Source organism: Bombus bifarius, unplaced genomic scaffold, assembly GCF_011952205.1.
Source record: "Bombus bifarius isolate JDL3187 unplaced genomic scaffold, Bbif_JDL3187 scf7180000008166, whole genome shotgun sequence".
Classification (NCBI taxonomy): domain Eukaryota; kingdom Metazoa; phylum Arthropoda; class Insecta; order Hymenoptera; family Apidae; genus Bombus; species Bombus bifarius.
The window spans coordinates 830,395-855,665 of record NW_022884488.1 but is presented as its reverse complement, the minus strand read 5'-3'; the positions used below and the strand labels follow the sequence as shown (position 1 = coordinate 855,665).

The 25,271-nt window shown below is 37.7% G+C and overlaps 1 protein-coding gene and 1 long non-coding RNA gene across 2 annotated transcripts in view; one reads left to right on the top strand and one right to left on the bottom strand.

Moving 5' to 3' along the window:
- The window catches only part of LOC117209163 (protein Tob1-like), a 116,441-nt gene extending 114,495 nt beyond the window's left edge, over positions 1-1,946 (bottom strand). The window contains exon 1 of the mRNA XM_033450853.1: positions 1,405-1,946. The gene's annotated coding sequence lies outside the window, so the exon portion shown is untranslated. The remainder of the gene's footprint in view (positions 1-1,404) is intronic.
- A 135-nt stretch (positions 1,947-2,081) lies between these two features.
- Positions 2,082-25,271, top strand: part of LOC117209165 — a 117,427-nt gene continuing 94,237 nt past the window's right edge. The window contains exon 1 of the long non-coding RNA XR_004487860.1: positions 2,082-3,077. This is a non-coding gene — a long non-coding RNA (uncharacterized LOC117209165). The remainder of the gene's footprint in view (positions 3,078-25,271) is intronic.

Genomic DNA, 25,271 nt, shown 5'->3' with positions numbered 1-25,271 from the left:
CAATTATTTCATTATTATAACGACACAACTACTGCATTTTGGTTTTTGTGTATGATCATGAAATAACATAGGGAAGTAAGCAAAGCACTGAACAGTGTGTTGCAAAAGACATTGTTATCTAAGATAAAAACATTTCTGATGGAACGAGAATACAAAGAATTCGAGTAGAATTTGAATAGCAGCGAATATGTTCGACGAAAAAGTATAGACAATTTGGAATTGTATTTTATGAGATGAAACATCAACTTCCCTTACTTCAATTCCTACTAAATGACAATGATACACTAATTTCCATTTTCACAATATGAAAACGGAATGATTTTATTGTGAATTAAATTTTTAAAATATTCCAATTGTCACATGTGTATGAAAAAGTATTCAAACATCATGTGAGCCATATGTGTTATCATATGCATAGTTCAACCTTCAACGACGCAATATATCTGTATTACTATATACAAATCGCTTTACTGAAACTATGCGAGTTATCAATTTGTATTTTGCAGTTTGATAGTATTTAGAACATGCTTTCTCCGACTTCTAATTAGATAAATTTCTCGTGATCGTCTAACGACGATGAATGAAAAAAATGGGAACCAAATAATTTATGGCTTATATGGAATAAATCGGTCAAAATACGAATAAAAAACTATTATAAATTGCATCCGAACTAGACAAAACAACATTCCATCGAAAGAAGAAATACAAGATCTTCGTTCTGATCCATGACAATGCATCCGAAACAAAAGAACAACGGAACCATGAGATCCACTATGTGTAATCAAACTCGATTCGTAGTTTATCCACTCTAATTACATTTTCACTAGGTTTTCCTCGAACAATCCCTGGTTCTGGAGCTCGAAGCGGCCTCGAACGAGCCTTTCCGATTTCACTCCGTGTTCACCCCCAATGCTTACGCAACGATCTCTTTCAACGTGTACTCGCGGGAGAAGCGTGCAACTCACGTCTTTAAAGAGGCACACTCACTCGCCACGGTTGGTTATCCTCGAACGTCCAAGCTTTACAAAAAAACAGCAGGACACCACCATAAAATTGGCTCACCAATTGGAAACCGACATTGAAGGAACAACAAACACTTTCGAACTTCCACGACGCGATACATTATACATGATCGTACACAAATCGAAAATATTTGGGCCTGACCGTCTGAAACTTTAATTTGTAACTCGATCCCTTTGATTTCTCAGCAGAGAAATCTCAAGTTGCAAGGAACTCGCCTATGCCTACCTGTCTGTGTCGTGCTAGATTCTTCCCCTGCTCCGATCGCCTAAATCAGTCAAGCACACAAACACACGTACGCACACACAGCGTGATACGTATGTATGCACGGGTATGTAGCGTGACGAGCGTACGTCGTACACGTGCGCGCGTTCGGATACACACCTGCACGTGTTACTCCTCGATGATGAAGGCCGAGGTACGGACGACTAACTGGAAGGACCGTTTGCACCTGGCCACACCGTGTATCTCTCCAGTGCGTCCCGTATCCTTTTTCACTTAAGAGCCGCGATCGCGCGTGTCCGATTAAACGCGACAAGCGATTGCCTTGGTCTTCGCACTGCTCGAACACCCGCGTCGGATTTTTCCTCCTTATATCCTTCCTTTAGGATCTTCTGTTGGTCGGTGGTCCGTGTGCGCGCAAAGGTGCGTATGCCGGTGGATGATGTGTGCACGGACTTCGTATACGTTCGCGTGTTCGTGTATGTTGCTGGGTCACCTGTGTGTATCTCTCCCTCTCTTTCTCTGCCTCTACGTATATATACACATATACGTAAGTTTTGTGTGTGTATATATATATGTATATAGGGTGCGCGCGTGTGTAGACGACGACGTGCCGCCGCGACTACAGGTCTGTCAGATCGGACGCGCGTCGACGCTGATTACGGCGAGAACGTGATACAACAAGCGAGGAACGGTAACACACAGCTCGGTGTACCAGAGGAGACTGCCGGGTCCCCCACGGTTTCGCCAAGTGCTGGCCGCTATAGTGGAAAGATATATAGCGTACTCGTAGCGTGTGTATACGCTCCGCGCTGCTGGATTCTCAACGCGGATAAGGTGGAGGGGTTGATCGTGACGGTCGGGGAGTACAACGGTTTGGTGGAAGGAGAGAGATCCATTCGAGGGGGAGGGAGAACGCGAACGAGTTAGAGCAGTGTGGAGCGAAGCACGGAGGGGTTTGGGGGGAAAGCGCACGCTCTAGGCGCTATGACGTAACTCGAGTCATCCTGGATGTACGTGCTACGGATGGAGGGGAGACGGCGGGGAAACAACGGTGGCGCTGAGAAGAAGTGGGGAGCGCACCATGGAGGGGTGAGAGTGCAAGGGCGCGGTAGTGGGAGCAGTAAACGGAAGGAGGGGAGGATGGCGGTCATTAGTGCTACTGGGACACGGAAGCGAATCCTCGCTACCCTCCCCGCCTCTCCGTGCGGCCCGTTTCGCGACCCGGCACCAGTAACCACCCACTCTTTTCTATTTTCCTCTCGGTCGCTCTGTCGGTTCTCTCACGCTCCCTGTATGTATTTTCCACGCTCGTTCTTCTCTTTCTTCCCTCTCGTGTCTCTCTCCGCTTCGTCTTCCTCCGCGCTCCGTTCCGCTCTTCCTCGCCTCTCCCTCTTTGCCGTGCGACGCCTCGCGCGTCCGTGTATTATCTATATAACGCGAGCGGCCCGGGGGTGCGCCTGCACTCTGCAGCTGCATACAACCCCCTTTTGCAGATCTCTGTGCCAACTACGAGAGAGTACATCTACGAGCACGAACACGATTAGGCCGCGCTCGCGACCTCGTCCTTGCCTGCCAGCCAAGATCGGGGCCGTTACGTTGCCTCGTGTCCGTCTGCTCGTTTCTCCTAGTTCGCTTGCTCGCTCGCTCGCTCGTTCGCCGCGCGCGGTTTCTTTGAAACGGTACGCTTCCGCGGCATGGAATGCGTTGACCCTTTCGTGGTCCACGGCTTTGTGGCCGGGCTCGCTTCGTCGACGATTCCGGCGGGTTACGCTCCACGACCAACCGCTTAACGGACGTGCGGCCTGTTGTAAGCCGATGATGCATAATGTATCGTGAGTCAATGAATTGGGCAAATTATTTCGTATATGAGATTTTTGGAAATTCTGTTTTGTGGGTCGAAATCGTTTTTATATTTTAATAGATTCAATCAATTAGAAGAAGTCATTTAACGCTTTCATACATAGTTTCGAATTTTCTTTCAATTAAATAAGTCGACGGGATCCAAGAATCCCATTAATGGATGTTGTAGTGATTTTTAGATTACATCGACTTACTTAATTGTATCATGGATCATTTAGAAGCCATAATACCAAAGCTCCATCTATTAAATCGAAATAGAAAAATTAGCGGCGGCCGATTGATACTGTGGCCGATAATCGTTCGGTAGCGAGATTTCCATAAGCAGATGCAAAGCAGTCGCGGATACTTCCGTGGGAGGCAAAGATCGATAGGAAGCCGGTCGTCGTGGGATTTAAAGGCCCGTAATTGATTTCCTGCCGGTGGTCGCTGGAATTCCAGGCTGCACGCGCCCTTTACCCTTTCAACGGTGCTCAGGGTTCAGCCTACGCGTGCCTGGGCGTGGCGAGGAATCCTTGCGGCTGAAATCCCGCGGAAGATGCCTGTCGAAGGTCAAACGACGTCCGTCCGCTCGTCTATTCTCACTGTGAAAGATAATCGCATTTCAAAGTGCGCCAATGGCAGCCGAATGAACACCCAGCAATATTGATCAGCTGAACTGGTGTACTGAACTTTGACATTTGATAGAGCCCGGCGAAAGCGGTTGCATGTACTCCGCTAGAGCGTTGGCAGTTTCGTTTTGTACGGAGATTTAGATCGTAGTGATGGAGACGCAAGGGTTGTTCTTTAACCATGCGAAGGTCGAGGTTGATCCCACTGATACATACGAAATATTGTAATAAATATTTTTGAATGACCTCGTAAAGCTTGCTGATGAAGAGCAGCTGGTGTATGATACATCTTTATGTGCTTATTTCTCAAGGCTAGGCATAATACAAGTACTATACTTCTGAGTTATGAATATAGCGGATCTTCTGTTAATTTTGTTATTAAATCGAAGTTCGTATTAAAAGTATCGACAATAATTTTCTTTGTTTCGGTAGAGTTTTGTGACAAAATATTCTAAGGCAACCGCAGTCTGAGTTAACTCCTTTGTTTACGTTCTTCGTGTCTATGGTAGATTTACTGATTCCAAAGTCTCGGATTGTAGCGTATAGTTCCACCGTTTAGAAGCCATACTAATTAAGATTATACATACAATGAATAGTAGAGGAACGTGATGACATTACGTTACAAGTACTTTTTAATATTTTATATGCATGTTTCTAATGTATTTTCCAAATGTGTCAATATGTACTCTACTTTTGATATTTTACAGATTTTTGCATTCGTGTACATCCTTGTACAATTTTATATATTTACACTTGTCATATATAAACATCCACAATATAACCGTATCCCACCAAACTGTCGCCAGCTTAAACTGCAAACTCTAAGCTCTGCCAATAACTTCGAACATTGTTCGATGGTAAACAGTGTTCTCAGTGAGATACTGTACCACGGAAGACGGCCAAGTTCCGGAATCATAAAACGTAATTGGTAATAAAGGCGGAAGCAGTTAACAACGATGGATTCTCGGTTGATCGAAGACAGAGATTTTGGCTGTTTTTGGTGATAAAGTTTCCGGATGGAATAACCGTTAAGCCGAGTCGAACTAGGGAGAAACGTGGATGGTTTTGGGTCAAGGCTGCGATACTGTCACCCTCGAACGCCTTTGTCCACCCTTCTCAAGGTGATTCCCGTCGTTCGCTGAATCAGGTTGATTCTGAGTTTCCGTCTATTGGCAGACGACGTCCAACCGTCGCCGTCTGTAATTCTATAATTAGGCTCGCGCGTTAATTAGAGAACATCGAACGAAAGTGGGCTGTCCACTTGTGCTTTAGCTCCAAGTTTACCTGCCTTTGCTGATAGGCGAAGTTTCGTTGCTCAACGGGAGAACGTTGCTTTCTACTCGTTTGATCGATCGACCAACGTAGAGTGGACTTGGTTTCTGATTTAGCGGCTTTGTCGGTAAACCAAGATGTGATGAAGATTGAGAAGGGCATTGCTTGATACTCCGTTGAATTAGCCGATGCTATCACTTTACGAAAAATTCGTCTGCTTGTGTACTTATTTTCTTCTAGATAAATTCGAGTGAAATTATTATCGATATGTTTCTTGGAAGTTCCAGATGTCAGGTTTTGAATCTATAAAAATTTATTTGTCTTTTATTTATTGGTCTTTAATATACTGCCATGAACGTTCGACATATAAACAATATTCATCAATATATATAAGTAAATGTACGACATAATTAACGCATAGAATGAAACCAAGTAATGCAAAGTAACACTACATGCAGTATGCGGCGGAATAACATGTACAAGTGGCACATGGAGTGATTCTTTCTTCTACACGAACGTGAAGCGATTATTTACGAAAAAAATGAGAAAAATATATGGGATAGAATCTTTTTATTTCCGATTTAGTTTTTGAGAAAATCGAGTTTGAAAATTTATCAAATACGCTCGAACGTGGCTAATTCTGGATTGAACAGAAGTAAATAATCGAAAATGTAGGATAAAGTTTATTCATAAGACGCTTTGTCTACGAGAAGAATAAATCTGAAATTTTTCCGATACACGTGTATTAGACAAATTTTTGACCAAATATGTTCACACTCTATTTTCTTAAAAATGAAACTTCAAACGGAAAAATTTCTTCTCACATTTTCTGTTTATTTTTACATCTAGGATAACCTCTTATCGATTGTTTACTCATATCCAGTCGGTAATTAGCCAAGTTTAAGCATACTTGACAAGTTTTTAAATTTGATTTTCTTGAAAACGAAGAATTATGCGAAGAAATTTTATTCTACAACTTCTTACTTTTTCCATAAAGGATCGCCTTATACTCTCTCGTTCATGTTATTCGGACACATCCTGTATAATTACCGAGCTGTAATAGAGTACGATGAACATATGACATACATATAGGAAGGAATTACTAGGAATTATACATAGTAGGAATCTATAGTACGAATTAAACATTATAATCATAACATCTGATATTAAAATATTAAAATTGAAAAATCCTTAGAAAATATAATTGATCAGTGTTTGTACCCAAATGAAAATCAAGATTAATTTTGTCAGAAACATTTGCATACTTTTAGTAGATATTTTTAAAACCAATGTAATTATTATTCTCTATATACTACTTTTTAAATCTACCAATTATCTTCTATTTTCAATATTTGTAACAAACACACTTTTCTGTTTTAGGTGAGAATTTACGAATTTACAAAAACATTCAACTCTTCTGGTAAAGTATACAATTTGAGATTTTCTAAGCTGTAAGTCAAACATTCGTACTTTCCTAGTCAGGAAGAAATAATTCTTAATACAATATTTCTAGGGCATCGTATTAACTTTCATTTATATATTCATAGTAATTAGAATTTCCTTCATAGGAAAATGTTATTGTTCTACCTAACACAGACTAAGATACGCTTTATATTCTTCCTTATTATGTAACATTTGAAATGGAACAAAGCTTAAATCGATTGCCAAAATCATTTTAAACTGATTCTCATTGGGAAGCATTGATGCATTGAATTTCCAAAATTTATCGAGATTTTCGAAGAGGAGTTCTGAAAATATCGTACGGTTTACGATAGTTCGCGTAGTATTTGTTACAAGCAACGCATGTCGCAGCGGCGTACGACACTTGCGTGACATCGGTGTGCATGTTCACGAATACGCGAAGAGAGCGTCGCCGATGGAACGTGCAATTTAATTGAAACACGCTCTGTTCATATGCATACGATTAACGTTGGTCGGCGTGCGTGCCTCTCGCGAGCTATTCGCGTGAATAACGGAACGACTAGAAACGGTGCGGTTAACGTGCGTGAAAATTCACGGTGTTCCTTGTACGCTGTTGATTGTTGATTGTATGCTAAACAGCCCGTTGCTTGTGATTTGCTAGACTGTTGGTTACCGCGATGGAAAAAGCTTGTCGGTTTAGAATATCATATGTGTTACGTTCTAACGCGAGTGTGAAGTAATTTAAGCGGGAATTTCTTGAACCATTCTTTTGTTGAACTTTTGTCTCGTGTGATAAATAGCAGTTGCATTCACGATCAAGTTCAATTTTTAGCATAATTTCAGAGTGAAATTGAAGTATGGATTGTTTGGTAGAATATAGCGTAGTATGTATACATAGAACTAACATTCCACTGAATAATGTATGATACTGTTTATTTTGCTGACCTTTCAATATCAGGTATCTTCACCTTTAACTTTTAACTTTTCACATCTAAACTATGCATTTTTTAAAGTAGTTTTAAGGTATTCAATTGCCCGTTATTAGAATATAAATGATAATGGATCTATGTTATTACGAATGAATGCATGAAAGTTTAATAATTTTCACCTATTTCTCATTGATACACGAAATACTGGTTTGTATAATAACGTAATACTGTTTCTATCGACTACTTCCGGATACTACTATCCAATCCTATCTTGTTGCATTTACTATGCAACTAGGAGCAGTATTTATCTAAATTCCATATTTAATTATTTGGCAGATATGCAGAATAATTCTCCCTCAAATATACAGCAGAATTTAATGATCCTTAATAATGAAACGCAACGCTATAAACTATCCGAATAAATTGACAGTAATACAATGAAAGATTATTAAATATGAGTAATACGTTTCATATTTTAAATTGTCCTATTTATTATTTTAATCTAGACAATTATAGTATTTAGTCACTGAAAAGCTGATTCAAAGAAATGTATATATTAGAAGAGACGCAGGATAAGTGGTTAAAGACGATCATATCCAGCCACTTTTGTACACTATGTGATACGTGATGACCTTCAATTATTCTGCAATTAATGGACTGATCGAAATTCCTTTTACATTTGGAGGAGCTTTTTTTTATCAATATTCTCTCTTTTTTTCTTTCATCTTCTCCAATTCTTTCATCTTGCAATAAATCCATTATATACACGACTGCTTTATTGAAACAAAATTAAAATGAAGTATGCAAATCTATATGTTCTATGTGATTAAAATTATTATAAAGAACGCTACTATAAAGAACGCTATAAGCTTAGAAAATTGAAATTAAAATTATTACAAAAGAGAATACCATTAGATTATGATGCTTCGTTTATTAATTTACTAAATATTTAAATCCCCAAATGGGGGCTGATAATGAAAAATGAGTCAAATTCTGATGAACTAACATGTACTCAACATTTTTTCAAACAGGAAAATTACTTCAAAGGAGAAACAAATAATTTGCACTATCGATGTTTCGCGAACTAGTAAGATGTCCGTTGAATATTAATCGCCTGCGAATAAACTTCTTATCACGGTCGTCGTGTATTCAATACCTGACCGCGTGTAAATCGTTCGCTCAGACGGGTCCAGGTTAATCTCGAAATTTCCTCTCAGCGAACTTGATCGATCAACGGTACGGAACACGTGTACTGGGAATTTCGGCCATGCAATTATTCTGGGGAAAAGTGCGACCTTGCGAGCAGCACCGTTCGCGATAATGCATAGTCGCTTTTCGGTTGACCCATATCCAGTTTCCATAGGTTTCGTTGAAAAGGGAGTTTCTATTACGTTAAATTTACTCAGCGGATCACGAGGAAAAAGAAAAAATCGGCCTTGTACTGTTGGCGAAGGAGCGTGGCATTTTCAACGAAGTGTCGTAGTATCAGGTTACTGGTAATTTAGAGAAGTTTCAAACTGGAAACTTTGCAGTGTATTGAGCAATAAATTTTAATAAATTTGAAGGAAATTTAGTTTAGTAAAACTTATTGTTAGTGAGCTTCGCTGCATTACTTCTTATTCTTCCCTCATCTTTCTTTACTGTTAATTCTGTTGCGTTTCTCGAATTGTTGTGTTTCAATCTTAATCTCGTGTTAACAAATGAAATGACATTTTTATATCGATAAGAATTTCATTTTCAAACTTAAGTGCATTTAATATATCTGTTGTACTTGTGCATTTAGTATGTTAATGACAATTTTATTTCTAAACAAGAAATTTTTTACTAATAGGAAAATACAGTTGAGCCGAGAAAACGAAGAACGCAACAAGGTTAAATTAACATAATGATAAAAAATTCTTCTATTGAAAATAGAAATAAATATTAAGAAAGTGAATATTTATATATTTGGGTATAAGATTGTTTGTATTGTTCATAAATAAGAATGTTTACATTTATAGTAATGTGTTTCGTTGACATAAAGAATAGATGAGAGTTAAGTAAAGTTCATGATATTGAAACAAAATATTAACTGTAGTTGGAGATACGAGCTTTACATAAGAGAGACATACAATGGGTTTTGTTCCATTAAGATAGCATATAGTCGCATAAATTCTGAGAATTAGAGTGAGAAATTGGGTTTCATTCTCGTTACGTACCAATGCTACCTCGAATGATCGTAATCCCTTTTGAAAGCTTGTGTGCATGTACATCGAAGTATCAAAGTTAGTTATATAGGTTCGTAGAACTAGGAAGGTGTAATGAGAAACTGTAGATTATAATAAAACCATCTTCTGTTGAATTAATATTTGTTTTTATTATATTGACATGTAGTTAATTGCTCCGGCATTATCTGAATTTGTTGCAATTAAACATCCCCGTAGCAAGCAAGGAAATTTGAAAATTCTTGTGGTTGCGGTAAGTCAAAGAGACATCGACGCATTGTCTGTCCTTTCTTGAAATATCTTTACACATTAAAATAACACATTAATACTAAACAGTATATTTTTTAATATCTCTTAACTTAAAAGAAGTAATATATTCTTTCAAAGTCCTCAATAATATATTTCAAAAAAATTAGACACAAGAAAATGTAAAATCCCATGCACGTGTGACATGCTCCACATAAATTCCGAAGCTATTTCTCCTGTCCAAACAGTCTCCATCGTTCCGATCATCCCATTGCTCTCCGCCTTTTCAACCCTCCAAACCAAACACTATTTCCATATTATGCCACCTCCTTTCCTCTGGTTCACAGTCGTTCACTTCTCCCCTTCGACGTTTCACGCTTGTTTCATTACCCAGTTGAAGCCAACTCATCTAAACTGAAAACCCAGAGCCCGAGATCAAATAATCGAAAGCTCCTTATCTCCTTTACCAAACGGTTCACCGTGACCAGGCGAAATTGGCGTGCACACAACCACGCGTTCAGCATCCTGGCACACGATCCCAGCAGACAGATATAAGCTGCCTCTCGAACCGCATGCTTCCGGAGCCAGCACCCATCCCTTACTGCTCGATTTCCTGACCCCTTGTTTCCCTCTGCAGTTTAGGATCCATCGGGACTCCTCTACGGGGCCACGATAAGCGTCCAGAGTTTCGAAACTCATCCCGATCACGACGAAGAGTGCACATTCGAAAGCAATCGTATTGGCGTTCGTCGATGTGCCTCCTCCTCCCTCCGGACGATTATGCGGGTCCGGCCACTAGATGGAAAATAAACGTACTCGACAAGTTCCTGCTAACTTTCAACTCTCCTCGCTGTTTCTTTCCGATTCTGCATTGTATTATTTTTTTCTTGAACATTCTTCCCTTTGAGTTGCATCGTAGTTTGAAGGAAATAGATTTAGCAGTTTGTCATTCGGATCCGTTATATTTTGAATTTTGTAAATTACGTTAATTCGTAGTTGATATTGTCGGTTTATAGATGATCGTTACACTGTGGATTATTATAATTTTATAGTGGCGGATAGAAAATAATTAAAAATCGACACGCGTTTTATCATTTTCATAACAATTGTGTATTCTGTTCGATATATTACATTTATTCGTTGCTTTTGCTTAAAATAAATCCACTTTGTAAAATTATCGTGTCTTCTCGTACTTCTCATTTTACGAACTTTCTTTTGTCTGCCACTGTTCGTGAAATGTGTAAGATACAGAAACGTTCTTGAGTTTGATCATCGTTGTAGTAGACACGTATTCGTACACATATTCGATGAACGAAACACGACAAAAAGTTTGAAGACTGCAGCGCATATATTCACAAAAATCTATTTCAGATTTGATTACATTGACGTATTGAGCTCGTTAGAACGTCAATTTATTGGAATACATAATCGATGTAACCTTAGAAGTTAGAGTTACCAAGGTTCAACAGTATTGTCTATAAGAAATTGAAAATGTGATTGATCGGTTAATTCGTCTTCGTCTATTAAAATTTGATAAATTCGCTTTGGCTAACAATCGATAATAATTTCCTATTCGTTTGCGATTTACGTTCCCTTTTTGTATACGCATGATAATCGAGGTCAAAGCGTGTGTCAGGTCCACGTTTTGAGGTATCCAGGAACAGTGCAGAGTATCCAGCTGGGATTTCCAGGACGTCGACGAGCTGAAATGCAGATCCGTCCGTTGTTGCAAAATAATTCGCTTTTCCGTGTCGGTGAAATTGAAGCTTGTTTGGAGCCAACCGAGTTTACGTTGTTAAGGTGTCATATCTTTGATGAATAGTTTGTCACGTTTATCACTAGTGAATAAAATCTGATATTTGATAAAAGAGATATGGGAATACTGTTTTTAAATAGTCGAGAGATTTTATATTGTACAAATATTTTCGAATGTGTGTTAGACTGGATTATAATTGTATTGTTTGCGGTGGTTTGAAGTATTTATAAGGTGCAAAGTTATTCTCTCTTTCTTTATTTTAAAATGTAGGTTAAAACAATTTTTATATCTGTTAATTCTGTGGAATCAACGTTCCTGTGACAATTTATTTTTCATTTACTTACGAATGAATAGAGCTTAAAATCGGACAATCATAACTTCGATGAATTGTCACGTTTGTCACGAATAGATAGAATCTAGTTGGTGATGAAATTATTTTAAAAACCAGTCTATGTTATACGACAAAGTATCTCTTTTATCTTCAAAAGTGGATTAATCTTGTGTGACATGTTCTAATTTTTTAAATTACGACCTAGTTCTCTTTCGGAAAGAAACTTCACAGCTTGTTTCCATAGAAATTAAAAAAAAAAGAGAGAGAAAAAGAGCGAGAAAACAGAAAGATTAAAAATTACAAAATAAGAGAAGTCAATAAGATCTTTCAATTTAAATTCCACGCAAGATGTCCTTCTTTCATATCGGTGAATTACGATCACCAAGAACAAAAAAGCTTTTTCAGATTATAAATCGCCAGAAAGAGTCTATTGGGCAAACACCATATCATCGAGCATAGCGAGTGGCACATGATCGTATGTTGGTCGTTGTACACGCGTACATACTAACGAGATATTTCATAACGGGAGATTAGCGGGTTCCATAGTCCCCGTGGCGGCAATTAATCCCGAGGCTACGAGCGGGTGCAGCCGCGAGCACGAACAATTTACTGTGCCCCCGAAATTAATTTCACTCGTTCGACATCGACGCTTCGTAGAAATCGCTTTGTGGCCTTTTTCCCTTCTCCGAATTGGAGATTGAAAACCACATTTTTTGCTTTTGCCATTTGAATTCGGATCCACCTTCCGTTCAATGGTACACGATATCGGCGACGCGTGCTTCTTTTAGTAGACAGGAAATAAACGTGAACGTATAAATTTCGTTCGTCTGAAATTCTGGTCAAACAGTTTTTCGTACGCGTGAATGAAACTCGAAATGAAGATTCAATTTCACTAAAGCGATTTCCATTCTCTTTGGTTTTGGCTCCTGTTCGACACTGATGGTTTTTGTCGAACGTCGGTTCTAAAATTTGTGTCAGTTCTAATATAATAGCAAAGTATTACGTCGTTCTGGTAATTTATTTCGTGGCTCATATGTATTTGTCACGTATATTATTTAACATCATATTATATATCATCATAAAATTTAGAATGAAAATATAATGTTAAATAGCTGTCTAACAAATACATAGGAACCATGTAAAAGCCAAATAATATCAACTTTATCAATTGTAATTATTCGTTTTATGAAAGATTAAATAAAAATCATATCTATATTAGTATAATTAAAATTAAGAACTTTACTAGAAGTGGATCAGTTTGACTTCTGAGTGGTTCGTAGTGAAACTTCGTAGTAAAATTGAAAAATATTAGTATGGTAATATCGTTAAAAGATAACAGAGAAAATACGATAAAAGTCACAAGGATAAAAATGTTTTAACGACAAAAATTCATGAAAATAAAAAATCAGGCTCAGTCAAAACGATATTTCATTTTCACATGCTTTTTCGCTCAATTTTAAATTAATCTCACATCAAACAGGATTAATTCGCAACAACATTTTATTCAGACTCCTGCTGGAATTCTATCGTCTATTCTTATACACCTCAGCTAGAATCGACTCGTTATTTTAATCCGTAAATGACGTCAAAACCGTCGACCATTGTTCGATACTCATTCGGAGCGAACGGCAATTTTATTCAAATTGGTGCAAATCGTTCCCGTGGAAACATGACACACGTCAGATCATAAAATGTCGCTGTGTTCGCGACCCCTTCGACTTCAACCCTTTTCCCTCCTGTCACATTTAATTATCCCGGCCATTTACGTAACCCAATTCCCCAGTAAATTATTGCAGGGCCACCTGTTAAATCACGCATACGGGAATGCTTAATTGTGCCTTCACCGCGGTGAATAAATCAGGCGATTAAAAGAACGAGAAAACGAGCTGGAGAACAGGGAATCATGAGTAACTCATCCTCTGCGAAGTCCTGGAATTTATTTGGATCGCAAAATACGTTCTACATTTTGTTATTAGATTATAGCATCAGAGAAAAAGTTTCGTGAAAATTCTTTAATTTCTTCAATCTCTAGATCTTCTTCGAAATGATTTTTATTGCAAAGTGAGGTATCGAATATATGTAGACGTATAGACTACGTCATGTCATTTCCTATAAGTTGCAATTACGGTTTTAATAGTGGTTTTACTTTTTCTTTATTTAATATACTGATATATTAGACTAAAACTTGATCAAAACTATTATTATACAGAATAATATAATTTTCTATTGCCTGTAACTTGGTTATATAAACTGAATGTAATATAGGAACAAATGCAGTAATATACAGTAATGTAATAGATTAGATAAATATCATTGGATCGAGGCTATTATCATACAAAATAATATAACTTTCTGCCACTTGATTAAACAGAATACATACGAACTGAATTGTAGAAGGTACGTGAAACAAATATGATCCTTAACGAGATACCTTCATTTATGGAGCTTCTTTTCAAAACGTATACGCGTCTAACAACAGTATTCTTTGCTGAGTACGCTGATCAGAGAGCAGCCTCTGTTCTTTAGGGTAGCAGAGATTGTTTCGTACGGAATGTTCTCTTTGTTCAGGAAAAGTGGAGCGTCGTGTTCTATGGATCAGCGAAGATTCGTGATTTTGCTACGGGCATGTTCAACTTTGTGGTTTCTCCAGCGTCATCATTTCTGAAATTCGGGATATCTCGTTCCATGAGTCTTTCAGTTCTTCAACGTACACCTTCCATAAATCATTCTTGTTGTGGAATTCGTTGAGAAAAATAGAACGCTTTGTTCGTTTTTTAGTATTTTTCAAATTCTTTAACACTGAAACTACCTAAATCTGGGAAATCCTTAGGAATTTATTAAAACCTTCGATATTATTGTTTGGTTTATAACCTTGAGCTAAGAAGCATTCGTAAATTCTAATAAATAATAGAATTTTTCCTTTTTCCTTCTTTCTGCTCTACACCTGTTTCTTAATTATTGACTTATTTATGTATTCATGCATATGTATATATTTATTATATTTTTGCAAATATTTTGGCATTCGTGTTGCTACTTTTTACATTAAATTTGTTTTCCTCTGATTCCGCTCTTTATAAATGATTGTTCAAGTCATGAAGTTACACGATGGTCTCATGTAACCCAGTTTGGTTCTCTTTTCAATTTTGTTTAAATTACATCTAATTCGTGAAATAATTTTTTTCAATCTCTTGACATGAAATTTTCAGCTCGTCGATAGTTTATTGTTAATATACTATTATTTATTATTGGAGATTTATATCTGCAGTCACGTAGGTTTCATTTATACGTGGTATACAGATTACACGAATTTATATTTAAACATGAGCAGAGACAGATTACCCTATATTTCAAACAAGCTATAATTGGCAACCGGGAAACCAAAATTCGTCGAGCCTCCTTCGGCCAGATTTAATCCAGGAATTGCCGTTTCCGTAGCCACATCAAACGGACTCGTTCCCGCGTAGCAAACCCATTTAATTAATGAATTAATTATCGCGAACCGGTGTAATAACGACCATTAGTCCGTGACTCAAAGCTTCTCAATTATTTACGTCATTTTCATAGAACGATTGTTAAGACGTCGAGCATACACTTAATATTTCATTACAAAAAATCCCCAGCTGAAGTTCAACGTGACTGAGACGTGATATTCCTATTATGAATATGAAATATGTATATTTTATGAATATCGTTAAAATTCTTCATTATTAATTTAAGGAAAAGAACTAAGTTTTAATTTTAAATCTGAATCGATACCACAGATAAAAATTCACCTAATCCGCCATCTGCATACTGGGTCGTTTTCAAACAGTAATTTTAAGTAATTTCTTATTCTTCCCAAATTTTTGGTTGAATTTTGCTTCGCTTAAAAAGACCGAGGTAGCATGTTACAATAAAAACTAACGGATGATATTCTAGAAACTTGGGAGAGTATTCGAGAATTTTGGGGGATTTTAAACCCCAGAAGTCTAAGAAAGAATTGCATAGACTTAAACGACCAAGTATGCGGGAAACGCCATTAAAAATAAGTTTACGGTTAGAAGGTGAAATTAAAAATTATAGTATATGGTTTATACTATATTATTCTATTGGTTAAATTGTCTACTTATCGTTCTTCTATTAATAAATGCGTGTTTTAATTGGCATATAATTGGCACGATCGCTGCTATTTCAAATATTAATATACGCAACGAATGATAAAATTGCAATACATTGAAAGTATTAAAATTTGTACATTATTGCAGAATATTATTATAGAAATATTCCAGTTTCTCATAATTCGATTCTCGCTACTCTTTCTCAAAAATTTAATCAGAATTTCATTATCTATTGCATGACTAATTTCAAATAATATCCACCGTTGCTGTATTGTATCTGCATGCAATACTTTAACATCGAAATCAGGTTACAAAGCTTCATTAGCCTGTAGATGCGATTAATCGTTTCCACGCTTCTGCATTCCTTTATCTCCGGAATAAATAATTTCTCGCACGGCAGATGAACCGTGCGATCGGAAAGTAATAAAAGGGAACTTCCCAGATGCTAATTACTTGGAAATCGTTAGGCGACGAAGGGACCAACGGCGTTGCATCGCTTAAAGTCCCTCGGAACTTTATTATATTAGGATGAATCGGCGAACCGTGAGATAGTTAAGTAAAGTAGAGTTTAATGTGCTGAAAGGTTTAAACGGCGGCGAAGTGTGGACGGTGAGCTAGTGCTTCTTTCGACCCGAATAACGATTCCATAGTCCACGTTCTCTATTATTAAATCGTTGGATAAAGGAATCCTGTTCTCTGCAATCGGCCAAGCACGCCGATGTTCCAACAAAGAGGATACAAAATTCAATAATAAAACGAATTCTGTGAAATTTTCTTAATCATTTGTGATAAAAGAAGCGAACACACGCACGCATTTTCACATATTTATTTCTTAGTAACTATTGCTTCTTTAGAATTCTGAGAATGTTTTAACAATTTTCATTTCTAAAGGATTAACCTTGCACGTTAGATAGAATATTACGGCAAGCACATAAACGATACATCGAGTAAAATACTTACTGTTCCACTGATATTTGCGATAATTGCACGTAAGTGGCTATAGTGAATGAAATAAATAGATATAAGCTAAATTAAATTGTAACAGAATCGTACATTAAAATAAAATTTCAAGTCGTGGATGGCAGGGTCAAAATAATCCTCCTTGTTCACTTATTTCGCTCTTTTGCTGGTAACAATCGCAGTAACTCCGCGAGTAAAAACAGAATAAATTCCAGAAACTTCGTGTATCGAATAATTTCCCAATTCACAATCCTATCTTACGGGCCCCTGTTCCACGAGATTCCTCAATTATTCATGACAAAAGAACCCAACAACAGTCAGCCTGCAACCTAAATAATGCATTAACAAAGAGGCCGAAGAAAAGATGGAGCAACAATCAATTTTCAATGAAAATCACAGCGCTCCTTATCCGTCTGAAACAAGTGTAAGCCCGGTCCTGGCGACAGGTCGCTTTGTTTATCGCAAGAGCCGACGCACCAGACCATTTCAGCTTATCCACCCCCTCGTTGTCCCAACCCCCCGACCGTTCCGGACGCAGCGTTCGCGAACAAACGATACTCTTTCTGCCTGGCGGGACACGGCACATTCGTGAGTATGAAAAAGAATTGCCACCCCCCGCCCTCACCGTGCTACCCTCGCCCAACGGTAACAAGAGCTTAATCTCTGCAGCTTTTCTCCCTTCCCGAAAGCTACGATGGAGACTCGGCGCTTGTACGCGCACACTGTAGCGGACGATTCACGCAACCGACGTCGGATTATACCCCTTTTTCAGTCGAAGATAGGGAGGGAGAGGGAGGTGGAAACGGGAACAGAGAGCGGGCTGAATGGTTTAGCGAAGTTTAACGCTTCGCGGTATCACTATTTTCTTCGATTTTTCATCGTCTTTCTCCAACTCTTTCACGGTAAATCGGTAAAATGGTATTTTTTGAACTTTTCGCTTAGGTCTTGTTTGTTTTTCGTTATCATAGCTCAAACTTAAGCGAGTGGCTCGCAATTTCAATGGGAGAGTAGTTTTCAAGTTATTTCGATAGCCTCGAGGGTTTTCGAAGATCTTTGAAGATATTTGACTTTCTCTTTTGGTATTGCAGCGTGGAACTTTGAGTTTCGGACTCAATGTATTCAAAACAACCGTACATGCAATTTTTATAATGAATGCTGCAGTACAGTTTCACTATCGATGCCTTTAGTGCCGATTGTAATCAACCTTAACGAGAACTATAGAATTTTCAAAACCTAGAAGCAAAAATTTCTATTATACCAGTAATAAAAGATGGGACCAACGAGTTATCAATTTAAATCGTTTCTTAGGAGTTTTATTGAGAATAACAAATATTTCTGACGAATCCAAACGAGAACTATATTCTAAATAATATTCCCAAAACCCGGAAACAAATATTAAATTTTGTATAATTCTAGAAAATTACACAATTTTAGAAAATTATACGATTTTTACAGTGAATAATTCCAATTTCACGCGTAATTATCAGAGTTTCCATACAGTGGCCCCATAAAGCTCCGAAAATCGAAATCATATTTTCTTCCTTCCCCATCAACTCGCCATCTCTTTTACGCGAGATCGCATCCCTCTGGAATCCCTGCCTAAGACCTTCATTCGTCAAAAGAAAAAGCTTCAGAAAGAGGCCCGTCGAAGGTTGCCGATGTGATCGTGAAAAGAACACGCGGACGTGAATCGACGAGCAGGATCTTCTCCTTTCGGATATTATTAATCCATGCCAGCAGCGGGTTCAACCCTTTCGCAGAAAGGATTATCCCGGTAATGCAGCTTCTTCCGTTAGTCCGTCACGGTTCTTCTCCGCCGTTTCTTTCCAGTTGGATCTCGCTCGGAGGGATGATGAAAACGCCCCGTTGAGTTGCCGCTGCGCGCACCCCCTAACAACGACGACGAGGGAGGGCTGAGAAGGGGATATAGGGGTGGCGTTCGCGTGATACGTAGAAAGCACGCTCGCCTACTACCACGAATTAGGTCACGAGCCAGCTGCGGGGCACGCGGAGAAAAATACCAACGGGCTACGAGAATGACGAGGGATGGCGGGGGTGGCGTACATCGATCGCGATTGTCCCACGAGCTCGACTTTTGCCAGGTCGCCGGCGAGGGTGGTAGTAAACAAGCGTGGAGACGACCTGCCTTTGTTAAAGAGAAGGACTCGTTACTTCTCGTTCTCCATTGCCTCTGTTTTTATTCTTTTCCCGTTTTGTTTCTTTTCGCCTTTATTATTTTGATGTTGTTCCGATTCGTTTTGTTACAGTCGTTCGTGCTTTCGAATAGGTGTAAGGATATTTTCTTTGAGTTAGGAAAACGATTGCGGCAGAAGTTTGTAAGGAGGGTTGTTTGTGGTTCGATTGCTGTGTAGGGTAGTTTTCCAGAATTGTTATACGGGGAATGGAAAATTATACGTTTCGGATTTATACGTTTTAGATTTATACGTTTGAGGTTTTGCTATTGAGAGTTAGGAAGTTGTGTTAGGTAAGCAAGTTATTATTATTATTTATAACATATAATGCAAAGGAATATGTACATAATTATTATTTGAAATATTAGTATTTAATAGTGTACTGTAACATATTCTATATTGTACTTCGTGGTATTGTGTTTTTAATATCGCAGGCGGTATTGCTACTCGTATTTCTGGCACTCGATACTATGTTAAATTAATTAATGCTGTATTTTCAATGACCGAAATGTTGTTACTATACATACTATAGTATTCTGTATACCGTTTACTACTGCGCTGGTATTGTATTTTTAACGCTGAAAACACTATTCTAAATTCCAGTATTTGCGTTTTACCGCTTTGTTTGATGAAGTTATTAGATTTTTGGTAAAAAGAACAGGCGTGACGTTAGTGCAACGTTTTCCGTGATACATTTTCGGTTTTATCAGTTTTTAACGGAGTCGACGCAGTTTGCCTGCGAGGTGATAAATATAAAAGTAGGATAAACTCGGGCTTTGTTTCGCCTCGTTTTATCATTTTTTAATCGTGTCGCGATATCTTTCACGAGTGCGCCGATGAAGCCAAATAGCTATTTGCTTTTCATTATATTCTTATGGCAATTTTGTACATCGTAAATATGCCAATAAAAGTGGGTGGTCCTTTTTGTGACGCGCATTTTATTTACCTGCCGTTCATAGTCTTTTTATATTTACTGATAAGAGTGGCCATTCGCCAGCCATTCGCTAAAATGGAACATAAGCGCCCACCTATACAAGCAATCACAGATGACATTCATATATTTTTTTATGCTTTTTAGGATCGTTTGCTTCCCCCGTGTTATGATTCAAGTGACCTTTTCGTTTCGAGTGTCGAATTTGTACTAATCCCCCAGGTATAGTACGCTGTTCGAGTTAAATTAGTTGAGCACTCCGTTGAAGATGCACTCTCGAGATTACAAAGCGTGCTATAATTAACGTTAAATGTTTCAGCTGCCGCTAAATTTGTTTAAATGTCAATCGTTCCTGACATTACTCCTTCTAAAACCAACGATATAAACAAATGGATGTTCCCTGATTCATTGTGAGTTTTCATTTCAATTTCACGTTAAAGTCGTCTCCAAGTCATTCAAAGTCTTTTTACTTGCCGAAATGAGAACGAGTTTGAATCCTAAACGTAGGTGATTAATATAAAATAAATACAAGTTACATTTTAAAATGTTGAACAGATCTCTGCCCAAATTCTATTTCTTTAATTGTGTTTATAAGAGTATGAATTCGCATAAACATATTTATTCTTCCTCTATTACAATATTCTATTTGACACATTTTTCATCGCTTTATCCCAACACATTCTATTTTAAACCATTCAACCAATGATTGAAATCCAAAGTAAAATTCGCATCCAGCTCAAAGCTTCTTCCACCAAATCGATTCCAGCCTCGATTATTCGAAAATCATCCGAAACTTCGATGTTTTTCGAGCCGGATTCAGGTCAAGAGAAGCATTTCCCCGAAGCATGTTCGCGTGACGATAAAGCAAACGAAAAATTCGCTCGGCCAATCGAGTTCAGAATGAAAGGCGATGCAACGGATTCAGAGAAACTTCTGCAAGATTGCGTGACTTCCTTGCAACGCGTATGTGTGTCGATTCAGAGTGAGGTGGTCTGGTCATGATTTCGCGGTGGTAACGTTCATAAAAGATCTCGACGAATCGGCCGGAATCCGAGCTTTCGAATCTTCGTCTTTTACTAAGTCATAAAATCGACATTGCGCCGGAACGAGCTGGAATATCGATTCTCTATCCTGAATGGATCATTTCTCCCGAGGGAAGATGGTGCAATTTGCGTCACGAGACCCGGGGCACGTTTATTTTGCGTGTTCCCGCTAGAGCAGCTTTATGGTCGCGTATCACTTAGTTTAGAGACGAGCTGACGGAAGAGAATCGTCTCGATAGTCTTGGCATAGGCGTAAGCGGGTTGAGAAGCCACGTCGGCTCTGAACGGGGGATGAACTAATAAAAGTCGACAAGAAGAATTTCACCTGGAATGAGAACGTTATGTTAAACGTTTTCATTTATCTCTGGCTGGCTACCGAGTAAGGCAGAAGGTGGAAGAATTTTTCTTCCTATTTTTTTGCAGGTTACTTTATGGAGGAGCAGTTGGTGCTGGTTGTATCCTTCGCTATGGCGCTCGAAGTAATTACTTCGAGTACTCTGTAACGAATAACAGTGATAACTATTTGAAATTTATTTGTTTCGAATAACGAACAATAGCATAGGGCAAAGGAATGAAATTGGCCATATGCCAGTAATACGTGGGTCTGTTCCAAATTAGTCATAATCTGCTATCATTGCTTTAAAAATTTGGAGTTATAAACTTTTTTGGCTCACCAAGAGACGAACGATGAAATAATGAAGAAGTTGTACGAATGTGATATTATTAGAAGGTAATTTATCTGTTATTTTATTAAGACACAAAAAGTCTACTAAAATAGCAAACATTTTACAAAATTCCGTCAAAAAAATTGTAAACGCGACCAAAATTGTTGTAATTTAAACATCATAGAAATATCATAGTGATCTTTAAGAAGAGCTTAAATTATTATTCTTAAACGGTAATTAAAAGCAAGCAGATCTGGGAGAGAGAACATAAAGCAGTTGGTAATCAAACATATTTTCTCTGCATATCTTTCTAATGCAATGGTAAAGATGAACAAAGGTATTTCACGATTATTAAGCTTTACAATTACTCAATGTTCATAGAAACTATATCTTTTTAGTTTATTCTTAAATCTACCCTTTTATATTGTACGTGACTGTGAACACAATAAAATCTTCGCAAGATTATCTATTTATGTGATCTTTAAATACTGTCAGCTACGCATCAATCTCCTTTGCAATCAAATTCATAACAGTTCCATTAGCATTTTCATATAGAATGATAGACGACTGTCAACGCTGGAGACCTCAATGAGTATTGAAAGAAATCACGCGATACGCGACAGAAACGAACGCAAGCAGCATACGAACAAGAACGTGGAGGTAAACCGTGAACTAAGTCCGAACGTTACGTGTGCAACGAAACGTAAGTAGACTACAATAGATTGCCAGATTGGTCTAGAAACTCCGTAATGCTGAAAACGCAGGCACCGTGAGCGTGTGTGAAAGAAGCTGGCGGAAGACGTGAACGAGGGCGAAAGGAAAGGTGGCTGAAAAGCGAATGAAAAGTATAAAATGCGACAAAGGCGGCAATGTCGGAGCAGCTCATCAGCGTTCGCCCAGAGAACGAAATTTTTTTGTCTTTGTCGAGATGCTGCTTATTTAAAGTCAGCCCTCCTTTACAATTGCAGCGTAAAAAAAAGAACTGAAATTTTGCTCGTTCCCAGGCGTATCTTTAACGTATAAGCATTGTAATACGTGTTTTTGTTTTAACGACTCTTAGTTCTTGTAGTAGGTGCTTTGCCTTTTCTTTCGTTCCCATATTGAAATATCGTGCTCGAGAGATTTCGAGGTCAGAAGTTGATGTTTCAGTGAAAAATGTTCTAACCTTGCTATGGCTATTTTTTAAATGAATCACGAGATGTTAAATTATAATTGAATATCGTATCTTAGTTATAATGCATATAGTTTTAACTTAAATTCGACTTTATAGAAACATTTGAAATTGCCATTATCGAAACAATTGTTTCGTCGTACGTACTTTTGCTGGTTAAAATGTGGATTAATGGAAGCATTTAGCGACGTAATCTTGAAAATGAGACATACGAGTTTAATGTAAATTAGTACGTACGTATCTACGAATCTGCATCTACAGATCAGACGAAAGGTAATTAGAGCATATTTCTTGCCCTTGCATCGTCTCACTAGCTAACTTTCTAACGATATACAGTATCAAACACCTAATCACTCATGTCCTCAAATTTTGTAATCATTCATCCATTCACCCTTAACGATCCTACCAAACTAAACAATCTATACCTTCTAATTCATTCAATGTTTCCAATGTGCACCTACTATGAAACTCGCATATCAATAGCTACATTCAAATCTGTCGATCATTCATTCATTCATCTATTCGTGTTTATCAGACAAGACTCAAAAATCCAACTTACTCGACACTCCAATAACTACAACACTTACATGTCAATAGCTGAATGCACGTCTGTAATCAAATATGTTTATACACCAGAGAATTCTTATATTCTAACAACATAGCAAATCATCTTATAACATTTACATATAAATAACAATATCCAACGTGCTTTACTCGCCAGCTTACGAATTGAAAGAGGGGATAACCAGGCAAAAGGCCAATATCGTCGTTCTTATTACCTTAAAGAAACTCGTAGGCTGCTCTTCGAGAGGAGGAGCGACACGCTGCCGTAGTTTCGCATTTACGATTATTATAATGGCGACCGGTGGGCTCCATTACCAGGATAGCCAGGCGCGTTCCTGGTTTCCACCATTAGGCCCCTTCTTCTTCTTCCTCTGCGTTTTCTCGCCCAGTCCGCGTCCGCTTTCTTTTCTCTAGAAACGATCTCTATAATAAACCGGCCACGCTAAAACGCCGCTATAAGCGGCCCTCCTAATATCGCGGTGACTTTGCCAGATGGTATTAATAACGTGCCTTTAGTATTCATGGCTTTAGCTCCCCCTTTTCAGCCGCTGGATAATCGTTGAACCCCTCCAGAATGCTCTTTTCCAGGCGGACTTTGTCTTCGGTCCCCCCATCAAGACGTTTTCTTTCCACAAGACAATGATCTGGATTTGTTCCTCGTGGATGATTCGCGGACCCCTGGTTTTGATTTTAGTGGTTCGTTGTAAGGGTTGTACGATAAGGATTTTTGGGGTGGATGGCGATTAAGACTTTATTACAGAGATAATTTTTGAAGAAAGCTGCGTGGATTAGGGTGAACGATACACGAGCGTTTTTCGATTGTTAGACGTAATTAGGGTCGTTGAACAATGGATCTTTGACTATATCTGTTTGTATAAATTGTGATTTAGAACGTATTTGAAGAATTTTTAATTTGAGTAGAAAGTTTCTATTTCTTTAGGAACATTCCACTGAAACGTGGTAGAAGTGGAACGCTTGATTAATATAATTTTTCAGGTTTGGGTAACTCTAATACTAAGAACATGTTTTGTACAAAAGTAATCGATGAAATGATATTAAACGATGAATTATCCATAAAATTCCTACAAAATTTAACAATTTGAAGTGTCTATGAAGATTATAGGGGATATTAAGCTTCAATAGCAGTATTGATATGAAATTGTTAAATGTTATTGGTCACTGTAATAAATTGTCCAATATATGTGTATATTAAATATTCTAATATTGTGCCTTATAACGAGATGAAATATTTTGCTAATTGTTATTTTATATCGTACGTATTGGGATTGCACGTGACAACTGTAACGACGTTAGGTGTGAAACAATAATGCCAACCATACTATCAAATTTGCAAAATATTAAACGATGTAATATTACTGGCTTAATTACGTTGCATCCAATAATATTTAATCTTGATCAATAATATTGCATAATATTGTGCAATTATACGTATTGCTCGGCAATGAATATTTTTTCGTCGTTTCATTTAAAATGAAAATTGATAATAATGCAATATGCATTAAATAAATTATGCATTAATAAAATTAACAGACATGACGTTTTTCTAATTTCTTTGAATTTTGTTATTGATAAACTTGAAATGAAATTTAAATAGAAATTTATCTTATCTAGCAAATACGTAATAAATACTTTATTTTGGATATTTTACTTATTCTTGCATATTTATATTGTTATATGTATGTGTGTGTGTATTTATTTATATTGTATGGATTTTTGCAACTTCCAATTATTCATAAATGCATAGAAATTCGCAG